Source organism: Triticum dicoccoides, chromosome 7A, assembly GCF_002162155.2.
Source record: "Triticum dicoccoides isolate Atlit2015 ecotype Zavitan chromosome 7A, WEW_v2.0, whole genome shotgun sequence".
NCBI lineage: Eukaryota > Viridiplantae > Streptophyta > Magnoliopsida > Poales > Poaceae > Triticum > Triticum dicoccoides.
The window spans coordinates 340,190,220-340,203,381 of record NC_041392.1 but is presented as its reverse complement, the minus strand read 5'-3'; the positions used below and the strand labels follow the sequence as shown (position 1 = coordinate 340,203,381).

The 13,162-nt window shown below is 43.5% G+C and overlaps 1 protein-coding gene across 1 annotated transcript in view; it reads right to left on the bottom strand.

Moving 5' to 3' along the window:
* Positions 1–13,162, bottom strand: part of LOC119333491 — a 65,100-nt gene that overhangs the window by 2,402 nt on the left and 49,536 nt on the right. The window lies entirely within an intron of this gene.

Below are 13,162 nucleotides of genomic sequence, written 5' to 3'. Positions count from 1 at the left end.
AATAAGACTTTTATATATATATATATATATATATATATATATATATATATATAGGGTCGCGCTATTCGTCACCCTAGGTGAGGAATAGTTATTCTTCACCCCTCTATTTTATCATCAATGCACGCGCTGGGCAGGGCGGGGCGGTGCGCTAGGCAGGGCCGACCAGCGGTGGGATCGGGAAAGTTTGGGATGAGGTGCGGCGGCGTTTTTATTCTTCGTTGTGCCAGTTCGGGAGCATTGCGTCGGCTCCTATATAGGTCGCCTGTTTTCAAATAACTATTCTAATCCTAGGATTAGAATAGTGCTACTCTCTCTACATATATATAGTCGTAGTAGGACTTATATATATATATATATAGGGTCGCGCTATTCGTCACCCTAGGTGAGGAATAGTTATTCTTCACCCCCTCTATTTTATCATCAATGCACCGTAATTTTACATTCCGTAAGTTTTGTCTTATTTCCGACGCAAAAAGGGACCGTAAGAAAATATATAATCGCCGTAAAAAATATTTTATGTTATGTAAAATTACAAACGTAAAAATATAGTCTAAAATACACATAAACTGCAATTTTTCTTGTCTTATGACCTATATTTTGATTTTCCTATGTCAAATTTTACGTAGTGAATCAATAGGAATGTAACTATTTGAATTTAAAACGTAATTTAATTATAAAATGATCGTAAGATTACCTCGGGTGAAAAATAACTTATTCTGCACCCTGGGTGATGAATAGTAACACTATATATATATAAGGACATGGTTGCATAATCAAATTAAACATCCGATTACATAGGTGGCTACTACACACATAGCATTTTCACATGCCAAAGTAAACTATATATTACATGCATAATTAATTAGGATAAATGATCATCTGATCATCTACTTCTTGTGGCGCTTGCCGCTACTGCTCTCTTTGTGGCTCGATCTGGCCTCGTCGATTTCGGGAACATGGCATGTCACACCCACGATGCGGCTATATCTCCCACGTGTCGAGGCACGACTTAGAGGCATAACCGCATAGTGGTTTAGTCACAAGTGGGGTAATCTTCACACAATCCCATGTACTGAATAAGAAAGGGATAAAGAATTGGCTTACAATCGCCACTTCACACAAATCACAAGTTAAACATACTCATCCAGAATAGAATCAAGGTCCGACTACGGAACCAAAATAAAAGAAGAAAAACCCAAATGCTAGATCATTGATCGTCCCAACTGGGCTCCACTACTAATCCTTCGGAAAAGACACAAAACAACGACCGAGATCTTCATCGAGCTCCCACTTGAGCTCGGTTGCGCCACCTGCACTGGTATCTTTGGCACCTGCAACTGTTTAGAAGTATTTGTGAGTCACGAGGACTCAGCAATCTCACACCCGCGAGATCAAGACTATTTAAGCTTATGGGAAGGGTAAGGTAATGAGGTGGAGCTGCAGCAAGCACTAAGCATATATGGTGGCTAACATATGCAAATAAGAGCGAGAAGTGAAGCAACGCAGCGGTCGTGAAGCTAGAAGTGAAGGAAATATGCCCTAGAGGCAATAATAATGTTATTATTTTATTTCCTTACATCATGATAAATGTTTATTATTCATGCTAGAATTGTATTATCTGGAAACATAATACTTGTGTGAATACATAGACAAACCAAACGTCACTAGTATGCCTCTACTTGACTAGCTCGTTAATCGAAGATGGTTATGTTTCCTAACCATAGACATGTGTTGTCATTTGATTAATGGGATCACATCATTAGGAGAATGTTGTGATTGACATGACCCATTCCATTAGCTTAGCACCCTATCGTTTAGTATGTTGCTATTGCTTTCTTCATGACTTATACATGTTCCTATGACTATGAGATTATGCAACTCCCGTTTGCCGGAGGAACACTTTGTGTGCCCAAACGTCACAACGTAACTGGGTGATTATAAAGGAGCTCTACAGGTGTCTCCAAAGGTACATGTTGGGTTGGCGTATTTCAAGATTAGGATTTGTCACTCCGATTGTCGGAGAGGTATCTCTGAGCCCTCTCGGTAATGCACATCACATAAGCCTTGCAAGCATTACAACTAATGAGTTAGTTGCAAGATGATGTATTACGAAACGAGTAAAGAGACTTGACGGTAACGAGATTGAACTAGGTATTGAGATACCGACGATCGAATCTCGGGCAAGTAACATACCGATGACAAAGGGAACAACGTATGTTGTTATGCAGTCTAACCGATAAAGATCTTCGTAGAATATGTGGGAGCCAATATGAGCATCCAGGTTCCGCTATTGGTTATTGACCGGAGACGTGTCTCGGTCATGTCTACATTGTTCTCGAACCCGTAGGGTCCGCACGCTTAAGGTTTTGATGACAGTTATATTATGAGTTTATGCATTTTGATGTACCGAAGTTCGTTCGGAGTCCCGGATGTGATCACGGACATGATGAGGAGTCTCGAAATGGTCGAGACATAAAGATTGATATATTGGAAGCCTATATTTGGATATCGGAAGTGTTCCGGGTGAAATCGGGATTTTACCGGAGTACCGGGAGGTTACCGGAACCCCCTGGGAGGTATATGGGCCTTAGTGGGCTTTAGTGGAAGAGAGGAGAGGTGGCCAGGGCTGGGCTGCGCGCCCCTCCCCCCTAGTCCGAATAGGACAAGGAGAGGGGGGCGGCGCCCCCCCCTTCCTTCTCTCTCTCCTCTTTCCCCCTCCCGAATCCTACTCCAACTAGGAAAGGGGGGAATCCTACTCCCGGTGGGAGTAGGACTCCTCCTGGCGCGCCCTCCTCCTGGCCGGCCACACCTCCCCCTGCTCCTTTATATACGGGGGCAGGGGGCACCCCTAGACACACAAGTTGATCCACGTGATCATATTCTTAGCCGTGTGCGGTGCCCCCTTCCACCATAATCCTCGATAATATTGTAGCGGTGCTTAGGCGAAGCCCTGTGACGGTAGTACATCAAGATCGTCACCACGCCATCGTGCTGACAGAACTCTTCCCCGACACTTTGCTGGATCGGAGTCCGGGGATCGTCATCGAGCTGAACGTGTGCTAGAACTCGGAGGTGCCGTAGTTTTGGTGCTTGATCAGTCGGGCCGTGAAGACGTACGACTACATCAACCGCGTTGTGCTAACGCTTCCGCTGTCGGTCTACAAGGGTATGTAGATCACACTCTCCCCTCTCGTTGCTATGCATAACCATGATCTTGCGTGTGCGTAGGAATTTTTTTGAAATTACTACGTTCCCCAACAGTGTCATCCGAGCCTAGGTTTTATGTGTTGATGTTATATGCACGAGTAGAACACAAGTGAGTTGTGGGCGATATAAGTCATACTGCTTACCAGCATGTCATAGTTTGGTTCGGCGGTATTGTTGGACGAAGCAGCCCGGACCGACATTACGCGTACGCTTACGCGAGACCGGTTCTCCCGACGTGCTTTGCACAAAGGTGGCTAGCGGGTGACAGTTTCTCCAACTTTAGTTGAACCGAGTGTGGCTACGCCCGGTCCTTGCGAAGGTTAAAATAGCACCAACTTTACAAACTATCGTTGTGGTTTTGATGCGTAGTAAAGATTGGTTCTTGCTTAAGCCCGTAGCAGCCACGTAAAACTTGCAACAACAAAGTAGAGGACGTCTAACTTGTTTTCGCAGGGCATGTTGTGATGTGATATGGTTAAGACATGATGCTAAATTTTATTGTATGAGATTATCATGTTTTGTAACCGAGTTATCGGCAACTGGCAGGAGCCATATGGTTGTCGCTTTATTGTATGCAATGCAATCGCGCTGTAATGCTTTACTTTATCACTAAGCGGTAGCGATAGTCGTGGAAGCATAAGATTGGCGAGACGACAACGATGCTACGATGGAGATCAAGGTGTCGCGCCGGTGACGATGGTGATCATGACGGTGCTTCGAAGATGGAGATCACAAGCAGAAGATGATGATGGCCATATCATATCACTTATATTGATTGCATGTGATGTTTATCTTTTATGCATCTTATCTTGCTTTGATTGACGGTAGCATTATAAGATGATCTCTCACTAATTATCAAGAAGTGTTCTCCCTGAGTATGCACCATTGCGAAAGTTCTTCGTGCTGAGACACCATGTGATGATCGGGTGTGATAGGCTCTACGTTCAAATACAACGGGTGCAAAACAGTTGCACACGCGGAATATTCAGGTTATACTTGACGAGCCAAGCATATACAGATATGGCCTCGGAACACGGAGACTTAAAGGTCGAGCGTGAATCATATAGTAGATATGATCAACATAGTGATGTTCACCAATGAAACTACTCCATCTCACGTGATGATCGGACATGGTTTAGTTGATTTGGATCACGTAATCACTTAGAGGATTAGAGGGATGTCTATCTAAGTGGGAGTTCTTTAAGTAATATGATTAATTGAACCTAAATTTATCATGAAACTTAGTACCTGATAGTATCTTGCTTGTTTATGTTTGATTGTAGATAGATGGCCCGTGCTGTTGTTCCATTGAATTTTAATGCGTTCATTGAGAAAGCAAAGTTGAAAGATGATGGTAGCAATTACACGGACTGGGTCCGTAACTTGAGGATTATCCTCATTGCTGCACAGAAGAATTACGTCCTGGAAGCACCGCTGGGTGCCAGGCCTGCTGCTGGAGCAACACCAGATGTTATGAAAGTCTGGCAGAGCAAAGCTGATGACTACTCGATAGTTCAGTGTGCCATGCTTTACGGCTTAGAATCGGGACTTCAACGATGTTTTGAACGTCATGGAGCATATGAGATGTTCCAGGAGTTGAAGTTAATATTTTAAGCAAATGCCCAGATTGAGAGATATGAAGTCTCCAATAAGTTCTATAGCTGCAAGATGGAGGAGAACAGTTCTGTCAGTGAGCATATACTCAAAATGTCTGGAAATAATCACTTGATTCAATTGGGAGTTAATCTTCCAGATGATTGCATCATTGACATAATTCTCCAATCACTGCACCAAGCTACAAGAGCTTCGTGATGAACTATAATATGCAAGGGATGAATAAGACTATTCCCGAGCTCTTCGCAATACTGAAAGCTGCGGAGGTAGAAATCAAGAAGGAGCATCAAGTGTTGATGGTCAACAAGACCACTAGTTTCAAGAAAAAGGGCAAAGGGAAAAAGAAGGGGAACTTCAAAAAGAACAGCAAGCAAGTTGCTACTCAAGAGAAGAAACCCAAACCTGGACCTAAGCCTAAAACTGAGTGCTTCTACTGCAAGCAGACTGGTCACTGGAAGCGGAACTGCCCCAAGTATTTGGCGGATAAGAAGGATGGCAAGGTGAACAAAGGTATATGTGATATACATGTTATTGATGTGTACCTTACTAATGCTCGCAGTAGCACCTGGGTATTTGATACTGGTTCTGTTGCTAATATTTGCAACTCGAAACAGGGACTATGGATTAAGCGAAGATTGGCTAAGGACGAGGTGACGATGCGCGTGGGAAATTGTTCCAAAGTCGATGTGATCGCGGTCGGCACACTACCTCTACATCTACCTTCGGGATTAGTATTAGACCTAAATAATTGTTATTTGGTGCCAGCGTTAAGCATGAACATTATATCTGGATCTTGTTTGATGCGAGACGGTTATTCATTTAAATCAGAGAATAATGGTTGTTCTATTTACATGAGTAATATATTTTATGGTCATGCACCCTTAAAGAGTGGTCTATTCTTATTAAATCTCGATAGTAGTGACACACATATTCATAGTGTTGAAACCAAAAGATGCAGAGTTGATAATGATAGTGCAACTTATTTGTGGCACTGCCGTTTGGGTCATATTGGTATAAAGCGCATGAAGAAACTCCATACTGATGGGCCTTTGGGACCAATTGATTATGAATCACTTGGTACTTGCGAACCGTGCCTTATGGGTAAGATGACAAAAACACCGTTCTCCGGTACTATGGAGAGAGCAACAGATTTATTGGAAATCATACATACAGATGTATGTGGTCCGATGAATGTTGAGGCTCGTGGCGGATATCGTTATTTTCTCACCTTCACAGATGACTTAAGCAGATATGGGTATATCTACTTAATGAAACATAAGTCTGAAACATTTGAAAAGTTCAAAGAATTTCAGAGTGAAGTTGAAAATCATCGTAACAAGAAAATAAAATTCCTATGATCTAATCGTGGAGGAGAATATTTGAGTTACGAGTTTGGTGTACATTTAAAACAATGTGGAATAGTTTCACAACTCACGCCACCTAGAACACCACAGCGTAATGGTGTGTCCGAATGTCATAATCGTACTTTACTAGATATGGTGCGATCTATGATGTCTCTTACTGATTTACCGCTGTCATTTTGGGGATATGCTCTAGAGACGGCCGCATTCACATTAAATAGGGCACCATCAAAATCCGTTGAGACGACGCCATATGAACTGTGGTTTGGCAAGAAACCAAAGTTGTCGTTTCTGAAAGTTTGGGGCTGCGATGCTTATGTGAAAAAACTTCAACCTGATAAGCTCGAACCCAAATCGGAGAAATGTGTCTTCATAGGATATCCAAAGGAAACTATTGGATACACCTTCTATCACAGATCTGAAGGCAAGACTTTTGTTGCTAAATTCGGAAACTTTCTAGAGAAGGAGTTTCTCTCGAAAGAAGTGAGTGGGAGGAAAGTAGAACTTGACGAGGTAACTGTACCTGCTCCCTTATTGGAAAGTAGTACATCACAGAAACCAGTTTCTGTGACACCTACACCAATTAGTGAGGAAGCTAATGATAATGATCATGAAACTTCAGAACAAGATACTACTGAACCTCGTAGATCAACCAGAGTAAGATCCGCGCCAGAGTGGTACGATAATCCTGTTCTGGAAGTCATGCTACTAGATCATGATGAACCTACGAACTATGAAGAAGCGATGGTGAGCCCAGATTCCACAAAATGGCTTGAAGCCATGAAATCTGAGATGGGATCCATGTATGAGAACAAAGTATGGACTTTGGTTGACTTGCCCAATGATCGGCAAGCAATTGAGAATAAATGGGTCTTCAATAAGAAGACTGACGCTGACGGTAATATTACTGTCTACAAAGCTCGACTTGTCGCAAAAGGTTTTCGGCAAGTTCAAGGGATTGACTACGATGAGACCTTCTCACCCGTAGCGATGCTTAAGTCTGCCCGAATCATGTTAGAAATTGCCGCATTTTATGATTATGAAATTTGGCAAATGGATGTCAAAACTGCATTCCTGAATGGATTTCTGCAAGAAGAGTTGTATATGATGTAGCCGGAAGGTTTTGTCGATCCAAAGGGAGCTAACAAAGTGTGCAAGCTCCAGTGATCCATTTATGGACTGGTGCAAGCCTCTCGGAGTTGGAATAAACGCTTTGATAATGTGATCAAAGCATTTGGTTTTGTACAGACTTTTGGAGAAGCCTGTATTTACAAGAAAGTGAGTGGGAGCTCTGTAGCATTTCTGAAATTATATGTAGATGACATATTGCTAATCGGAAATGATATAGAATTTCTGGATAGCATAAAAGGATACTTGCATAAGAGTTTTTCAATGAAAGACCTCGGTGAAGCTGCTTACATATTGGGCATTAAGATCTATAGAGATAGATCAAGACGCTTAATTGGACTTTCACAAAGCACATACCTTGACAAAGTTTTGAAGAAGTTCAAAATGGATCAAGCAAAGAAAGGATTCTTGCCTGTGTTACAAGGTGTGAAATTGAGTAAGACTCAATCCCTGACCAATGCAGAAGATAGAGAGAAAATGAAAGATGTTCCCTATGCTTCAGCCATAGGCTCTATCATGTATGCAATGCTGTGTACCAGACCTGATGTGTGTCTTTCTATAAGTCTAGCAGGGAGGTACCAAAGTAATCCAGGAGTGGATCACTGGACAGCGGTCAAGAACATCCTGAAATACCTGAAAAGGACTAAGGATATGTTTCTCATATATGGAAGTGACAAAGAGCTCATCGTAAATGGTTACGTTGATGCAAGCTTTGACACTGATCCGGACGATTCTAAATCGCAAACCGGATACGTGTTTACATTAAACGGTGGAGCTGTCAGTTGGTGCAGTTCTAAACAAAGCGTTGTGGCAGGATCTACATGTGAAGCGGAGTACATAGCTGCTTCGGAAGCAGCAAATGAAGGAGTCTGGATGAAGGAGTTCATATGCGATCTAGGTGTCATACCTAGTGCATTGGGTCCAATGAAAATCTTTTGTGACAATACTGGTGCAATTGCCTTGGCAAAGGAATCCAGATTTCACAAGAGAACCAAGCACATCAAGAGACGCTTCAATTCCATCCGGGATCTAGTCCAGGTGGGAGACATAGAGATTTTCAAGATACATACGGATCTGAATATAGCAGACCCGTTGACTAAGCCTCTTCCACGAGCAAAACATGATCAGCACCAAAGCTCCATGGGTGTTAGAATCATTACTGTGTAATCTAGATTATTGACTCTAGTGCAAGTGGGAGACTGAAGGAAATATGCCCTAGAGGCAATAATAATGTTATTGTTTTATTTCCTTATTCACAATAAATGTTTATTATTCATGCTAGAATTGTATTATCCGGAAACATAATACTTGTGTGAATACATAGACAAACCAAACGTCACTAGTATGCCTCTACTTGACTAGCTCGTTAATCGAAGATGGTTATGTTTCCTAACCATAGACATGTGTTGTCATTTGATTAATGGGATCACATCATTAGGAGAATGATGTGATTGACATGACCCATTCCATTAGCTTAGCACCCGATCGTTTAGTATGTTGCTATTCCTTTCTTGATGACTTATACATGTTCCTATGACTATGAGATTATGCAACTCCTGTTTGCCGGAGGAACACTTTGTGTGCTACCAAACGTCACAACGTAACTGGGTGATTATAAAGGAGCTCTACAGGTGTCTCCAAAGGTACATGTTGGGTTGGCGTATTTCGAGATTAGGATTTGTCACTCCGATTGTCGGAGAGGTATCTCTGGGCCCTCTTGGTAATGCACATCACATAAGCCTTGCAAGCATTACAACTAATGAGTTAGTTGAAAGATGATGTATTACGAAACGAGTAAAGAGACTTGCCGGTAACGAGATTGAACTAGGTATTGAGATACCGACGATCGAATCTCGGGCAAGTAACATACCGATGACAAAGGGAACAACGTATGTTGTTATGCGGTCTGACCGATAAAGGTCTTCGTAGAATATGTGGGAGCCAATATGAGCATCCAGGTTCCGCTATTGGTTATTGACCGGACACGTGTCTCGGTCATGTCTACATTGTTCTCGAACCCGTAGGGTCCGCACACTTAAGGTTTTGATGACAGTTATATTATGAGTTTATGCATTTGATGTACCGAAGTTTGTTCGGAGTCCCGGATGTGATCACGGACATGACGAGGAGTCTCGAAATGGTCGGGACATAAAGATTGATATATTGGAAGCCTATATTTGGATATCGGAAGTGTTCCGGGTGAAATCGGGATTTTACTGAAGTACCGGGAGGTTACCGGAACCCCCCGGGAGGTATATGGGCCTTAGTGGGCTTTAGTGGATGAGAGGAGAGGTGGCCAGGGCTGGGCCGCGCGCCCCTCCCCCCTAGTCCGAATAGGACAAGGAGAGGGGGGCGGCGCCCCCCCTTCCTTCTCTCTCTCCTCTTTCCCCCTCCCGAATCCTATTCCAACTAGGAAAGGGGGGGGGGAATCCTACTCTCGATGTGAGTAGGACTCCTCCTGGCACGCCCTCCTCCTGGCCGGCCGCACCTCCCCCTGCTCCTTTATATACGGGGGCAGGGGGCACCCCTAGACACACAAGTTGATCCACGTGATCATATTCTTAGCCGTGTGCGGTGCCCCCTTCCACCATAATCCTCGATAATATTGTAGAGGTGCTTAGGCGAAGCCCTGCGACGGTAGTACATCAAGATCGTCACCACGCTGTCGTGCTGACAGAACTCTTCCCCGACACTTTGCTGGATCGGAGTTCGGGGATCATCATCGAGCTGAACGTGTGATAGAACTCGGAGGTGCCGTAGTTTCGGTGCTTGATCGGTCGGGCCGTGAAGACGTACGACTACATCAACCGCGTTGTGCTAACGCTTCCGCTGTCGGTCTACAAGGGTATGTAGATCACACTCTCCCCTCTCATTGCTATGCATCACCATGATCTTGCGTGTGCGTAGGAATTTTTTTGAAATTACTACGTTCCCCAACAAGAAGTGATCCTGAAACTACTTACGTTCAAACATAACCTGTAACACCCACGACGCGGCTATATCTCCCACGTGTCGAAGCATGACTTAGAGGCATAACCGCATTGTAAGCAATGTCACAAGTGGGGTAATCTTCACACAACCCATGTAATGAAATAAGGAAAAGAGGTACATAGTTGGATTACACTCGCCACGCCACACAATAACGTAAATATCATTACATTCATCCAGATACAATCAAGGCCTGACTACGGAACCAAAATAAAGACAACAACAAATGCAACAAAGTTCCCGATCGCCCCAACTGGGCTCCACTACTGATCGTCTGGAAAAGAAACATAGTATCGTCCTGAGTCCTCATCGAAATCCCACTTGAGCTCAGTCGAATCTCCTGGAGCGGTATCATCGGTCCCTGCATCTGGTTTTGGAAGTAATCTGTGAGTCACGGGGACTCAGCAATCTCACACCCTCGCGATCAAGACTATTTAAGCTTATAGGAAGGGTAAAAGGTATGAGGTGGAGCTGCAGCAAGCACTAGCATATATGGTGGCTAACATACGCAAATGAGAGCGAGAAGAGAAGGCAAAGGCACGGTCGAGAAACTATGATCAAGAAGTGATCCTAGAACAACCTACGTTCAAGCATAACACGAGACCGTGTTCTCTTCCCGGACTCCGCCGAAAAGAGACCAACACGGCCACACACTATGTTGATTCATTTTAATTAAGTTAGGTTCAAGGTTTTCTACAACCGGACATTAACAAATTCCCATCAGCCCATAACCGCGGGCACGGCTTTCGAAAGTTCAAATCCCTGCAGGGGTGTCCCAACTTAGCCCATCACAAGCTCTCACGGTCAATGAAGGATATTCCTTCTCCCAAGATGATCCGATCAGACTCGGAATCCCGGTTACAAGACGTCTCGACAATGGTAAAACAAGTCCAGCAAAACCACCCGAATGTGATGACAAATCCCGATAGGAGATGCGCATATCTCGTTCTCAGGGCACACCAGATAAGCAATTCATACAACTAAAACCAGCCCTCGAGTTTCCCCGAGGTGGCGCTGCAAGGGGCTCTAGTTTGGACCAACACTCAGAGGAGCACTGGCCCGGGGGTTTAAATAAAGATGACCCTCGGGCTCTGGAAACCCAAGGGAAAAAGAGGCCAGGTGGCAAATGGTAAAACCAATATTGGGCATTGCTGGAGGAGTTTTATTCAAGGCAAACTGTCAAGGGGTTCCCATTATAACCCAACCGTGTAAGGAACGCAAAATCAAGGAACATAACACCGGTATGATGGAAACTAGGGCGGCAAGAGTGGAACAAAACACCAGGCATAAGGCCGAGCCTTCCACCCTTTACCAAGTGTATAGATGCATTAAAATAGACACGATATAATAATGATATTCCAACAATAAACATGTTCCAACAAGGAACAAACTCCAATCTTCACCTACAACTAGCAACACTAAAAGAGGGGCTGAGCAAAGCGGTAACATAGCCAAACAACGGTTTGCTAGGACAAGGTGGGTTAGCGGTTTGACATGGCAATATGGGAGGATGATAAGCTAGTAGTAGGTATCGTACCATAGGCATAGCAATAGAGCGAGCATCTAGCAAGAAAAGATAGAAGTGATTGCGAGGGTATGGTCATCTTGCTTGCAAAGTTCTCCGAGTTAACGTTAGCTTGATCCTCGTAAACATACTCAACGGGTTCCTCGATCACGTACTCGTTTCCCAGCTCTACCCAAGCAAGAACAACAAGCAAAGGGAGACACAATCAACCACGTGCAATGCACAAACGACATGATGCAAAACATGGCATGGTATGCGGGATGCGATATGCAATGCATATGCATGTTTCGGAAAGGAAAGATTGAACCTGGCCTCAACTTGGAAAACCAAGAGTGCCACTGGAAAGATGAGTTGATTTCGGTCGAAATCGATATAAAGATCACCGGAATCGGATGCACGGTTTGCAAATGGCAAGCAAAACAAATATGGCACCGATCTGCGTTTAACAGCACGAGGCAATCTAAATGCATCAAGAACAACAAGCTAGTGCACTCTAACATAACAACAAAATACATGGCAGGGATCCACTCAAGATGCTTGATAAAAGATGAACACTGAGCTACGGCTAATTCACTCAATAGCAGGTTCAAACAAGCATGGCAAAAGTGCAAAAGATATCAGGTTACAGACTTTGTGAAAATAACATGTCAGGAATTTAACATCAGGAAGCAAAGTTTAGAGCAAGATAACAACATGCTACAGGAACATATCATGGCAAAGTAAGGCATGGCATGAAGCTAATCAAAGCATACAACAAAAGTCCCTTACTGACCATAAGCCAAACGGGATCAGAAAATACAATGGCAACCATGTGAACATAGCAATTATCGTTAACAGATTCAGACTTGGTAGAAAACTGGAACATGGCAAAACAAATATTAAGTAGGCATGTTTACGAGCTAGATGCACTCACCACAAGGCATTGCATGACAAACTAAGCATACACCCAGCAAGTTGACATGGCATAGAAGCTAAACATGGCAAGAACAACAACATAGCTTGCATGGATCAACTACAACAAGCTCGGCAAAAATGCTTAACACGTAAACAATCTGCCAGGAACATTTTATAGCAAAAGTAGAGCTCGATTGAGTCAAGCTAGGGTGCTCCATAATTTCAAGCGAAGACATGGATGGGTAGAGCATAACAATATCTACAAAACATCCTTACTGATCATGCTCAAAAGAGGCATGGATCACTCGGTAGCAACATGAATACATGACATAAAAATATTAACAGGGCAAAGACTTAGAAGATTTTTAAGTCCCTGAAATCAGCAACATTACGAGGACTACTTTGCATGCTTGTGCTAGTCACCACAGAGATCACAAAAATACAT